This window comes from Leptopilina heterotoma, unplaced genomic scaffold (genome assembly GCF_015476425.1).
Source record: "Leptopilina heterotoma isolate Lh14 unplaced genomic scaffold, ASM1547642v1 Lhet_186, whole genome shotgun sequence".
In the NCBI taxonomy this organism is placed as follows: Eukaryota; Metazoa; Arthropoda; class Insecta; order Hymenoptera; family Figitidae; genus Leptopilina; species Leptopilina heterotoma.
In genome coordinates this window covers 1,162,414-1,175,764 of record NW_025110905.1, presented here as the reverse complement: position 1 = coordinate 1,175,764, position 13,351 = coordinate 1,162,414, and the positions used below count along the sequence as shown (strand labels likewise).

The following is a 13,351-nucleotide window of genomic DNA, read 5'->3' as shown; positions in this document are numbered from 1 at the left end:
CTCACTCTTATGGCGCCTGCCTGCGCAGGCAGGCAGGTAGTGAGGTGAGAGTGTACCTTTATAGTGCTGTCTGTGCGTAGGGTTTTTTTTAATGGAGCCTTCAACCATTGGGAGCGCACGCTTAGACGCGCTCGACCAAGAAAGGCTATGAGAATCTGCTGCAAAGTATCAGTTTTAAGAAACATGTGGAGTAAAATCTGTTCTTTCTAACTTCTATGGAATTTCGAAAGATTCAATCTCTTTAAAACTGTTGACCAACCGATTCATAGTATTGTTAACTTTTTTCTTTTCACATTTCCGTTAAATTTATGATATATATTTAGATTTTTGAGGAATATTTAAGAACTACTTACTGCATACACAGACACAATTTTGTAGAAAAATTATTTTTCTAATTTATCAGTTTTTAAATTTAAATCAGTAAAAATAAACTAATTATTACTCGTTAAATTTAAGTAAGTGAAAATTCGCTTAGAAAAGTTACGTCAAAAATCTTTCACGCAAAAAAGTACGTGTATGTAGACTTATTTATAAATGATTTTTCATTTATTTTTAAATATATATACATACTTATTATCTTACGTGGAATACTTTTGATGTATTCTAAGTGAATTTTTACTTTTTTAGGTTTAAAGAGTAGTATATAAATACACATATCGAATTTTTTTCTTTAGTAATTAGTGAAAAAAACGTTAACTAATAATTATAAATTAAATGTGAAAAAAATAATTTATTGATATACTTTATATATAGTTTTACTATGGAAGAAATATTTTTCCTACTTTCCTTGAAAATATTTCCTGTAAATATTGGAAAGAAATCCGTAAGGTCCGGAAAATTCTCCGAATATTGAGAAATAATTTCCGTTTTACTGTGGAAGAAACATTTTTCCATCTTTCCTCGAAAATATTTCCGACAAATATTGGAAAAAAATCCATCATTTTCGGAAAATTTTCCGTATATTGAGGAAGAATTTCCATGTTTCTGTGGAAAAAGTATTCCTCCTACTGATTTCGGAAATATTTCCTACTAAATATTCGCAAAACCGTAATTTCCACCTAATTTCGGAAAAATATCCTAGTTTTTTATCGGAAAAAATTCCAAAATTTTTTACAGTGTAGATATTTCTTCAGGTGCGGAACCTCAAAAAAGTGGAATTTTCTTCCCCCCCTTTTTTTAAGAGTACTTTTTCCCCAAAATATGCAAAAAAAAGGTGTTTTTATTCAGAATTTCTCTTATAAAAAAAGAGGGAGTTTGAAATTTTCCAGTTTTTGAGGTTCCACTTATAGGCATGATGACGCTGAATCAAAAGCCGTTTGATTTTTTAAAATCGCTTCAGAAGAACTCGAGATATCACTCTTACCAGATCAAAAAAAGACACTTTGAGAAAAATGCATTTAAAGTTTTTGTTCATAAGTTTCGAAATTTTTTTTTAAAAAATCATCGGATTTGCTTGAAAATCGTTACTCGGGGGTTTTTGAGGTCGCTAATTACGAATATGGAATCAGATTTTTAAAATTAAAAATGGCGGATCCAATATGGCGGACATTTTTTTCAAAATCATTGGATTTGCTTGAAAATTGTTACGGGGGGGTTTTTGGGGTCGCTGATTACGAATATGACATCATTTTTTCAAAATTAAAAATGGCGGATGCAATATGGTAGACGAAAAAAAAATTAAACGAAAAAAAAATTAAAATAAAAAAATTTTCTTTTCCGCCATATTGGATTCGCCATTTTTAATTTTGAAAATTTGATATCTAATTTGTGGTCAGCAACACCAAATACATTTTTGTTTGTCTTTTTTAAAAAATGCAAATGAGAAAACATTTAAATCATTCGATTGCTTATCCGCATACAAAAACATCTTTGACATGGCGAAGAATAAGGATGTATAACTTTTGTTTTACTTCGAATTTTGCAATAATATTTTAGAAGAGTATTCTTGACACTATAAGAAATCCGAAAATAAAAACAAAAAAAAATCGATTTTTTTGACATTTTGAACTGGAATGTCCCCTTAAAACCGCTGCCAAGTTGTATATTTTTGGATTTATAATTTTGGTGCTAATTTCATGAACACTTTGCTTCCTCATAGAGGTAATAATAACAGAAATATATGAATAACTTTTCATAAATATGGTAAAAGTGATTGAATTTTGAGTCAATAAATGTATTTTTAAATACCCTACAAGATAGTTATAATAGTTTAACCCCTTGACTGTGAGGGTACGTCTATAGACGTACATTTGAAAGTGGGCTTCCAGTGTGAGGTACGTCTATAGACGTACATACAAAAAAATTGATAAAAGGCAGAAAAAACAAGTAAATTTACGTCACACATACGTTACTTATGGTATTTTCGACGCTAAATTCGAAACTGAAGTCAAATTTTGAAAATTCGAAAACCAAAATCCAATATGGCTGCTCAAAAGTAGACTGTTTTTAATTATACTTTTATTATATTAAATCTCAGGCAGCATACATTATTATATCAAAATAATATCTCACACAATTATATCAAAATGTTGTCGACGTCGCTGGTTACAAATATGAATTTCGATGATGGACTAATTTTTTTAAATTCATTGAATTCGCTTGAAACTTGTTACTCGGGGGTTTTCGAGGTCGCTGATTCCGAATATGAAGTTAGATTTTCGAAATTCAATATGGCGGATCCAAAATGGCGGACATACTTTTTAATATTCATTGGATTTGCCTAAAACTTGTTACTCGGGGGTTTTCGAGGTCGCTGATTCGGAATATGAAGTTAGATTTTCGAAATTCAAAATGGCGGATCCAAAATGGCGGACGTATTTTTTGAATTCATTGTAATCGCTTGAAACTTGTTACTCGGGGGTTTTCAGGGTCGCTGATAACGAATCTAAGCTCAGATTTTAAAAATTAAAAATGGCGGATCCAATATGGCGGACATATTTTTTTAATTTCTCGGATTCGATTGAAACTTGTTACTCGGGGGTTTTTGAGGTCGCTGATGACGAATCTGAAGTCAGATTTTCAAAATTCAAAATGGCGGACGTATTTTTTTGAATTCATCGTATTCGCTTGAAACTTGTTACTCGGGGGTTTTCAGGGTCGCTGATAACGAATCTGAAGTGCATTTTTAAACATTCAAAATTGCGGATCCAAATCAGCGACCTCGAAAACCCCCGAGTAACAAGTTTTAAGCGAATCCGATTAATTCAAAAAAATATGTCCGCCATTTTGGATCTGCCATTTTGAATTTCGAAAATCTAACTTCATATCTAGAATCAGCGACCTCGAAAACGCCCGAGTAACAAGTTTCAAGCAAATCCGATAAATTCAAAAAATACGTCCGCCATTTTGAATTTTGAAAATCTGACTTTAGATTCGTCATCAGCGGCCCCCAAAACCCCTAAGTAACAAGTTTTAAGTGAATCCGATGAATTTTTGAAAATGTTGTCCGCCATATTGGATCTGCCATTTTGAATTTTAAAAAGCTGACTTCATATTCGGAATCAGCGACCTCGAAAACCCCCGAGTAACAAGTTTCAAGCAAATCCGATGAATTCAAAAAAATACGTCCACCATTTTGGATCCGCCATTTTGAATTTTGAAAATTTGACTTCAGATTCGTCATCAGCGGCCCCCAAAACCTAACTGTACCCAATCTCACAAATTTTGGTCACCAAAAAATTTCTTAACATTTTGGACCCACTTTATAAATTTTTCTCCTCACAGCGAAGGGGTTAATAGTTAAACAAAAATTTTCAAACCAAATGGTTGAGAAGATGTCTTTTTCCACAATTTCTGGTTTTTAAAATACCAATAATTTCGAAATTTATTATCGAATTAGGTTCAAAAGTAGGTCAATTGAAACGTTTTTTGATGCTCTACAAGTTGGTAACAAAATTTTCAAAAAAGTCTTATTTTCCAAAATTTTTTATTTTTAAAAGTTTAATATCTCCGGTCAATATGGACGAAAAATGTTCAATTAGGGCTCAAAAGATGCGTCTAAAAAAACTCTACAAAATTATGAAAAAACATTTATAGGTATCCTAACATTTTTTTAAAGTTATGGGCAAAAAATGTTTTCTTGGAAAATTAAAAATCCAAAAAAAATTTAGTTAAAATTTATTAATCTATCACAAAGTACTCTCACTTTATGTTCGCAGGTGAGATCTACAATTTAAAATAAAATTCAACCCAAAAGCTCTTCATGATTTCGAGATATTTATGAAAATGTGATGTTTACACACACACACACACACACACACACATACGGAATGACATTTTTTAAAAATGTCATTTTTGAACTTCTGAGGTCGAATAACATAAAGATATGTCAAAAAATCTAACTCGAAAAATTTTGGTATTACAATACTTCCTCTATGATGAAGTAAATGATATAAAATATGTTGAAAAATGTAAAAATTATCAAAAAATTCAATTGACGTCGTTAAAAAAAAGCGCTAAACTTACAATTTTCGTCTCTTCATAAGATATGTCTATATAGGGCTAGGATGCAGAATCAACAAAAAAATCACGTGACTGGTTTTCGGTCAATTTCTGACCCCCCACCCTCCCAAGTGATCAACCGTGATACATTCTATGACCCCTACCCCCCTCCCATTGTCACGAGACTTCTAATTTTTATGAAAATTGTTAAAAAACGAAGGAAAAATTTTTAACAAAGTTTGAGAGACTGATAATTGCAAATTCTAAATATATTTATTAATATTATATATATATATATATATATATATATATATATTTCATATAAAATTTAATAATCATCTCATTAATATTTTTATTTATACCCATTGAGATGCTGAATATGAAAAATCGGCCAAATCTCAAATTAAGCTTTCATTGAAAATTTAGAGTTAATTCATATCACGTGATCATATGCGAAGCCCCCTACCCCTCAGGTGATCAACCGTGATAATTTTCCTAACCCCCCACTCCCCATTTTGAGTCACGTGATTTATGGATGCCCCCTAACTCGGCTGTTTTCTCACTCACAGCAGTGAGTCAGTATTAGTGGGGTTCTGAAGGCGTAGCAGGAAGGAAGAGTAAGGAGACCGAACTCTGCTTCTACAAATGTCTGAGAAATATGCACGAAAAGTACCAGACTCACTGTGTTCTAGTTGTTCACCAATTAAGTCGATCATGCGCATTGAACTAAAGTTCAGTGTTGACTGTTGACATAGATGAAAAGTGTGGTTATGTCAAGGTAAATATTACATAGTTTAAACAGTGTTAATTTTAAAAGCAAATTTATTTATTTGCAATTGTGATATTATTTAGATTTTCAAAATAATTTAATAATATATTTATGAAAAGGAAAAAATTTTGCGAAAATGGTTAAGAAGAATTGTGTTTATACACGGAGAAAAAAATCAAGCGTTTTTAGTATGGACAGTTAACCTTATTTAGTAAAAGAATGCACATGCGCAATAGGCGTAAAATTTCTGCTGCATTTGTATCAATTTCTACGTTATCAGCATAAAAGTTCTACCTTTAAACGCATGGGACGTCAGTATACTACGATTGCAAGAGATCCATGCTATTTTAGTATATGTTTCATGCAACTGAGGTATAAGGACACGAGACGCATGCATATCCCCTAATCGCCAAGTCGTCGAATGATCAAACAGTCGAATGCCAAGTAATCGAATGGACAAAACCTCGAATGCTAAAAACATCGAATTGTCAATACGTCGAATTATCAATTCGTCGATTTATCAATTAGTCGAATGTTAAAAATATCGAATCGTCAATACGACGAATGTTCAAAACGTCGAATTATCAATTCGTCGAATGTTAAAAACATCGAATCGTCAATACGACGAATGTTCAAAACGTCGAATTATCAATTCGTCGAATGTTAAAAACATCGAATTGTCAATACGTCGAATGTTCAAAACGTCGAATGCTAAAACCATCGAATAGTCCATTCGTCGAATGCTTAAATAGTCGAAACGCCATCTGTTCGAATTATCAAGTAGTAGAATGGTAAAGTTGTTGAATGTTCAAAATGTCGAATCGTCATCTGTTCGAATTGCCAAGTAATAGAATGGTAAAGTAGTCGAATGGACAAAAAGTCGAATCGTCATTTAGTCGAATGGTAAAACCATCGAATAGTCCAGTCGTCGAATGCTTAAATAGTCGAAACGCCATGTGTTCGAATTATCAAGTAGTAGAATGGTAAAGTTGTCGAATGTTCAAAACGTCGAATCGTCATCTGTTCGAATTGCCAAGTAATAGAATGGTAAAGTAGTCGAATGGACAAAAAGTCGAAACGCCATCTGTTCGAATTATCAAGTAGTATAATGGTAAAGTTGTCGAATGTTCAAAACATCGAATCGTCATTTAGTCGAATGCTAAAAACTTCGAATCTTCATTTAATCGAATGCTAAAAACATCGAATTCTCAATTCGTCGAATGTTCAAAACGTCGAATGATAAAAACGTCGAATGCTAAAAACATCGAATCGTCAACATGTCGAATGTTCAAAACGTCGAATTATCAATTTGCCGAATGCTCAAAATATCGAACTGTTAATTCATCGAATGCTTAAATCATCGAATTTTCCATTCGTCGAATGTTCAAAACGTCGAATGATAAAAACGTCGAATGCTAAAAACATCGAATCGTCAAAAGTTCGAAAAAGTTCTTTGTTTTAAGTTAATGTCTACTGAAGACAAAGAACTTTTTCGAACTTTTGACGATTCGATGTTTTTAGCATTCGACGTTTTTATCATTCGACGTTATGAGCATTCGACGAATTAACAGTTCGATGTTCTGAGCATTCGACGTTTTTATCATTCGACGTTTTGAACATTCGACTACTTTACCATTCTACTACTTGACATTTCGAACAGATGGCGTTTAGACTATTTGAGCATTCGACGATTTGAACATTCGATGATTTAAGCATTCGATGAATTAACAATTCGATGTTTTGAGCATTCGACAAATTGATAATTCGACGTTTTGAACATTCGACATGTTGACGATTCGATGTTTTTAGCATTCGACTAAATGACGATTCGACTTTTTGTCCATTCGACTACTTTACCATTCTATTACTTGGCAATTCGAACAGATGACGATTCGACGTTTTGAACATTCGACAACTTTACCATTCTACTACTTGATAATTCGAACAGATGGCGTTTCGACTATTTAAGCATTCGACGAATGGACTATTCGATGGTTTTACCATTCGACTAAATGACGATTCGATGTTTTGAGCATTCGACGTTTTGAACATTCGACGTTTTAAACATTCGACGTTTTGAACATTCGACGAATTGAGAATTTGATGTTTTTAGCATTCGATTAACTGAAGATTCGATATTTTTAGCATTCGACTACATGACGATTCGATGTTTTTAGCATTCGACGTTTTTATCATTCGACGTTTTGAACATTCGACGTATTGACAATTCGATGTTTTTAACATTCGACGAATTGATAATTCGACGTTTTGAACATTCGTCGTATTGACGATTCGATATTTTTAACATTCGACTAATTGATAAATCGACGAATTGATAATTCGACGTATTGACAATTCGATGTTTTTAGCATTTGACGTTTTGTCCATTCGATTACTTGGCATTCGACTATTTGATCATTCGACGACTTGGCGATTAGGGGATATGCATGCGTCTCAAGGACACGCCTCTTAAGAAGGGCGTTCATACAAAATTACCATAGGAATTTTCCATACTAAAAACGCTTGATTTTTCTCTCCGTGTAACTAGAGTATATTTACATACCGTAGAAGGATAGAAGAGACTAATGTTTTTAGACTCTTTTTCTTTCTTTACATCCTGGCACACAACACGACATTTTTTAAATAAAATAAATAATTATTAAAACGAAATGTATTGTATATGCGTATGTATCTTACACGGAGAGAAATCTGTTGCGAATAATGCATAGAGTAGAGGCTATGAATATAGCATAAGCACTTACTAGCGAAAAGTATAAGAGGTCCACCTGAATATCAGTCGACTCCGCCTAATATTCAGGCAGACTCGAGCAATAAATAGGCTCTCTGTTAGGATTTTAGCATCAAAGAATCTATGGAAAAAGCATAGAGATAATATAAATAGAGTGGGGATGGTTTGCATGTATGCGTCCGCTTGATAGAAAGAGAAAGAAGATTTAGCACCAGTAGATGTCTTTCTTGCGCTGGAGCTCATTGAAGGACAGATACTGGTGTTAAATCTTCTTTCTCCCTCCAACCCATTCTGTTTATGACAGGACGCTTCCCCCACACGCTGCCGCCTATACCTTCCCCACTCTATTTATAATATCTCTATGGGAAAAAGTATATGAAAAGTTTCGAGCATTAATCCTAACAGATTTCTCTCCGTATACTAAGACCGGCTAAATGTTAACATTAGATCTTACATCTCACTCGCACAATTTTTACGAGAAACAGAGACACAACACAGCTTATGCGCATGATCAACTTAATTGGAGGTCGACTAGAACGCAGTGAGCCTGGCACTTTTCGTGCATATTTCTCTGAGATTTTTAAAGCGCTTTCTACACAGAGTTCGGTCTCCTTAAGGCGCTAGCACAGCTCCTACTAATAACTAATAACTATTTTTATACAAATTTTTTTATTGTATAATAACCAGTTTTAATAATTTTATTTTATTCGAATAATTATTTCGTATAATTTTTTTCTTACCGAAATTATATTTTAAATAATTATTTTTAATCGATTTTTTATTTTTTCTGATATTCATTTTTCCAAATAATTCTTTTTCATAATTTTTATATTTCCTAATTTATTATTTAACTTATAAATAAATTTAACTTATAAATGTCATAATAAAGAATTGCACCGAATAGTTATTTCACCTACAGAATATCCACTGTTATATATACATATATATACTACTGGATAGTGTATACCCCTGTTTCGTCCGTTTCAATCTTGCGACGAATAGAAGGCCGGAAGTTGACCGCCATTGGAGGTCAGTTTCTCCACTGAAAAAAAAAGTATTGAACCAAGAAAATTTTTCTTGGTTGAAGCAAATCGTGGGATTGAATACGGCCAAGACTATTAAAGTATTGATTCAAGAAAACGATTTTCTTGACATAGGATATTTGGGAGAAGAACATATATTCTTGATAAAAGAAAATATGGAATTCGACCAAGAAGTTAGTCTTCTTATACGAAGTATGAAATGTATTAAATGAATAAAATATTTTCTTGTTCTAAGAATATATATATATAGTTAATTGAATTATTTTATTTGATTTATTCAATTTTTTGTAACGTTCGTTCAAGTAATTCAAGATTTAAATGAAGAGAACATTTATTTTGTGAGAAGAACAGATATTCTTGATCCAAGAAAATATGGAATTCGACGAAGAAGTTAAGTAGCATGTAAGAAATGCAGAATATATTAATTCAAAATCATTTATGTATCAAATCAAGAAAGTATGTTCTCTGTCCAAGAAAATATTTTCTTGATTTGAGAAAATTTATATATTTCAATCAAAAAAATACTTTCTCAATACAAGTAAATTATTTACTTAAATTACCCCCCCCCCTTACCACCATCCCATCTTTTCTAATACTTAGGTCAAACATTTTTATTATTTAATTAATTAACATTTATATTTTTTATTTAAATAATTAAATAATTGTTATTTTACATATATATTCACATTTAATTATTACTTAACACAAATACAACAAATATACCTTGAAAGAAAATTTTCCACGGTCGGAGGAATTGAACTCGGGTTGCACGCACCAGAAGCCGTCACGCTACCACTATGCCATCCTAGCCTCAATGGACAGTTTTCAAAAACTGATATTTAAGTTGCATATACATTTGAAGAAAAATATTTTCTTGGATCAAGAACACCGGCATTGTGTTAAGTAAAAAAAAGTTTCAAAGCAAAAAAATAAAATGATTCGATTCAAGAAACATGAATTCTCCAGACAATACTTTATTATTTCGCTTAAGAACATGATATTCTAGATTCAATACTTTTTGGTACTTCGGAAAAGTAAAATATTTGGTTGAAATAATTACATATTGAGTTCTGCCAAATACTAAATTGTTAATTCAAGAATTCTGTTCAATGCTAATAATTACTTGACACAAGAAAATGAATTTCTTTCTTCAAATAAATATGGGATTAATTGAATATAATTTTTAATCAACTTGAAACAAATATTTACTTATATTAACCTTCGTATTTTCTTGAATCAGGATTATATGAGCGTTGAATTAAGTAAAAACTTTTTTAAAGGAAACAAAAGAATGATTTAATTCAAGATCTTACACTTAATTGAATTGAATAAATAAAATATTTCATTCCAGAAAATATAACATTCTCGCAAGAAATTAATGATTTTGAAACATGAGAATATAGAAATGCTTCAAGTAAAAGAAATGCTTAGATTAATTAACCCCTTGACTGTGGATGACGTGTATACACGTCATGAAAAAAACTGGCTCAAACAGTGGATGACGTGTATATGTCGTAGGCGAAAAGGAAAATCCGTCGTTTAGCTTAATGCCTAGGCTTTAAGCTAAACGCGGGCGAATAGGAAAATTTTCATGTAAATGACAATTATTTTTTTAATCGCCTGAATTCGTTAGTCATTTAGCTTAATGCCTAGGCTTTAAGCTAAACGCCCAAAGAGCGCCAGGCGAATAGAAAAATTTGTATCGATTGATCAAGAATAAACAATGTAATGAAATTTCAATTAGAAATATAATAGAAAAAATCCAAATTAAAGACAAAAATATTTTTCACAAAATTGCAATAATTTATTGTAATTAATTGAAGTCAACTGAAAAGGAGAAAATAACAATTTATTTATTGCAGCAAGTTAAACTTTGGTGGCATTGCTAACTGCAAATTATTTTTAATTTAAAGTAAGAGCACCTATTTGTCTTATATTGATTTTTAGCCGCCTTACAGTAACATTTTTTAAATCCTTGTCCGCCGCACATAGATTGATGTGATGCAGCTTCTCTTAAAGTCAGAGTGACATCTGTACAAACTTCGTCAATTTTTAGAATTTCAGTACCTGATTGCGATATATCAGTTCGCGGAAACCAACCTTTAATGATGCCGTTTTTTGTACCAATTTGGTAAACATCGTTTTTAATGTCTATTACGACGCCTTCAATCATAGAAAAATCTAACGGGCCACGATCAACATCAGGTACCACCAAAGTTACGCAATTACCGATTGTTAATGGAGGAAACTGTTTGAGACTAAATATAATTTTGAATATTCTATAAAATTAAATTTAAAATGTAGTTTCAACTAAGAATATTTAAAAGCAAAGAAAATAAACAAAGACTCATAAACAAAAATTTAGAAACGATTTTCAATATAAAATACCTGCAATATAATATTATTAATAATTGAAATTTCATTACAATGTTTATTCTTGATCAATCGATACAAATTTTTCTATTCGTCTGGCGCTCTTTGGGCGTTTAGCTTAAAGCCTAGGCATTAAGCGAAATGACTAACGAATTCAGGCGATTAAAAAAATAATTGTCATTTACTTGAACATTTTCCTATTCGCCCGCGTTTAGCTTAAAGCCTAGGCATTAAGCTAAACGACGGATTTTCCTTTTCGCCTACGACATATACACGTCATGGCCCGAACAAGAAAACATCTTAACGTATATTCGCAAAAATTTTTACTCGGGGGTTTTTGGGGTCGCTGATCACGATTCTGAAGTCAGATTTTCAAAATAAATCATTTTTCATCCAAAATGGCCGCCAAAAATTTTGAAAAATTTCAAAAGTGGATAAATTCTTTTAGAAATTCTTACTCGGGGGTTTTTGGGGTCGCTGATCACGATTCTGAAGTCAGATTTTCAAAATAAATCATTTTTCATCCAAAATGGCCGCCAAAAATTTTGAAAAATTTCAAAAGTGGATAAATTCTTTTAAAAATTTTTACTCGGGGGTTTTTGGGGTCGCTGATCACGAATCTAAAGTAAGATTTTAAAAACAAATAATTTTTCATCCAAAATGGTCGCCAAAAATTTTGAAAAATTTCAAAAGTGGATAAATTCTTTTAATAATTCTTACCATTTAAACTTTGAAAAGCTAATAACAGATTCGTAATCAGCGACCCCGAAAACCCCCGAATAACGAATTTTAAGCGTATTCAATGAATTTTTCAAAATCGTGTCCGCCATTTTGGATCCGCCATTTTGAATTTTAAAAAACTAATGTCAGATTCGTAATCAGCGACCACGAAAATCCCCGAGTAACGATTTTTAAGCGAATCCAATGAATTTTTAAAAATCGTGTCCGCCATTTTGGATCCGCCATTTTGAATTTTTGAAAACTAACACCGGAATCGTAATCAGCGACCCCAAAAACCCCTTAGTACCTATTGTCATGAAAATTTATTTACAAGAAGGTCTTACACATTTTGGGACCATTTTGTTATATTTTAGCTACACACTGAAGGGGTTAATATTTCTTTGAAACAAAATAATTTTTAATTGAGTTGAAACAATTATTAACTTGTATTAATCTTCCCATTTTCTTGGCTCAAGACTATGGGTGTTGGATGAAATAAATAATTGCTTTAAAGGAAATAAAAAAATGATTTGACTCAAGATACCAAATGACTCAAGGTAAATTACTTGACGTGAGAACATGATATTCTTGATTCAATACTTTTTCGAGACTTGGCGCATGTAAAACAGTTCGTTTGAAACAGTAAGATATTTACTTATGTCAAACCCATATTTTCTTATTTCAATAACTTTGATCAATGCTCAAAATTACTTGACACAAGAAAATAAATTTCTTCCAATAAGAAAATATGGGTTTGTTTCAAATAAATCAGGTCAAGAAAATGCATTTACTTGATTCAATGAACTTTTTTTTTCAGTGTCACTTTCTGGCGGATGAATTTAAAAATAGAAAAATGTTTAATTATAATTTTAATATATAAAAGGCAAAAAATCTTTTGTGAAGTCAATAGAAAAAATTAAAAAAAAAAATTTTCTTAAAATAATAATTTTTGAAAGTATAAAAATTGTTTATCTTAAAACGTTTTTATAAAAATAATTTCATTTAAAAAAATGATTAATAAGAAAATTAAATATTTTATTTTTAATTTTAAGTAATAAAAAGTAATATGTGACTGTCCGCGACAAAAGGGACCTTAGCTCCCAATAGTGAATTCTGCAGGAAAGGCAATTGAAGTAGTGCGTCTCTGATTGGTGGAGACGTTCTACTAGAATTCAGCCCCACTACTCACTACACATTGATATTTGTCCGCGTTACACGAAGCGCACAAATTGTATGTAGATGACCAGTGCAGTTGTA

The 13,351-nt window shown here is 31.7% G+C and overlaps 1 protein-coding gene across 1 annotated transcript in view; it reads left to right on the top strand.

Annotated features, from left to right (window-relative positions):
* Positions 1 to 13,351, top strand: part of LOC122500437 — a 115,052-nt gene that overhangs the window by 7,969 nt on the left and 93,732 nt on the right. The window lies entirely within an intron of this gene.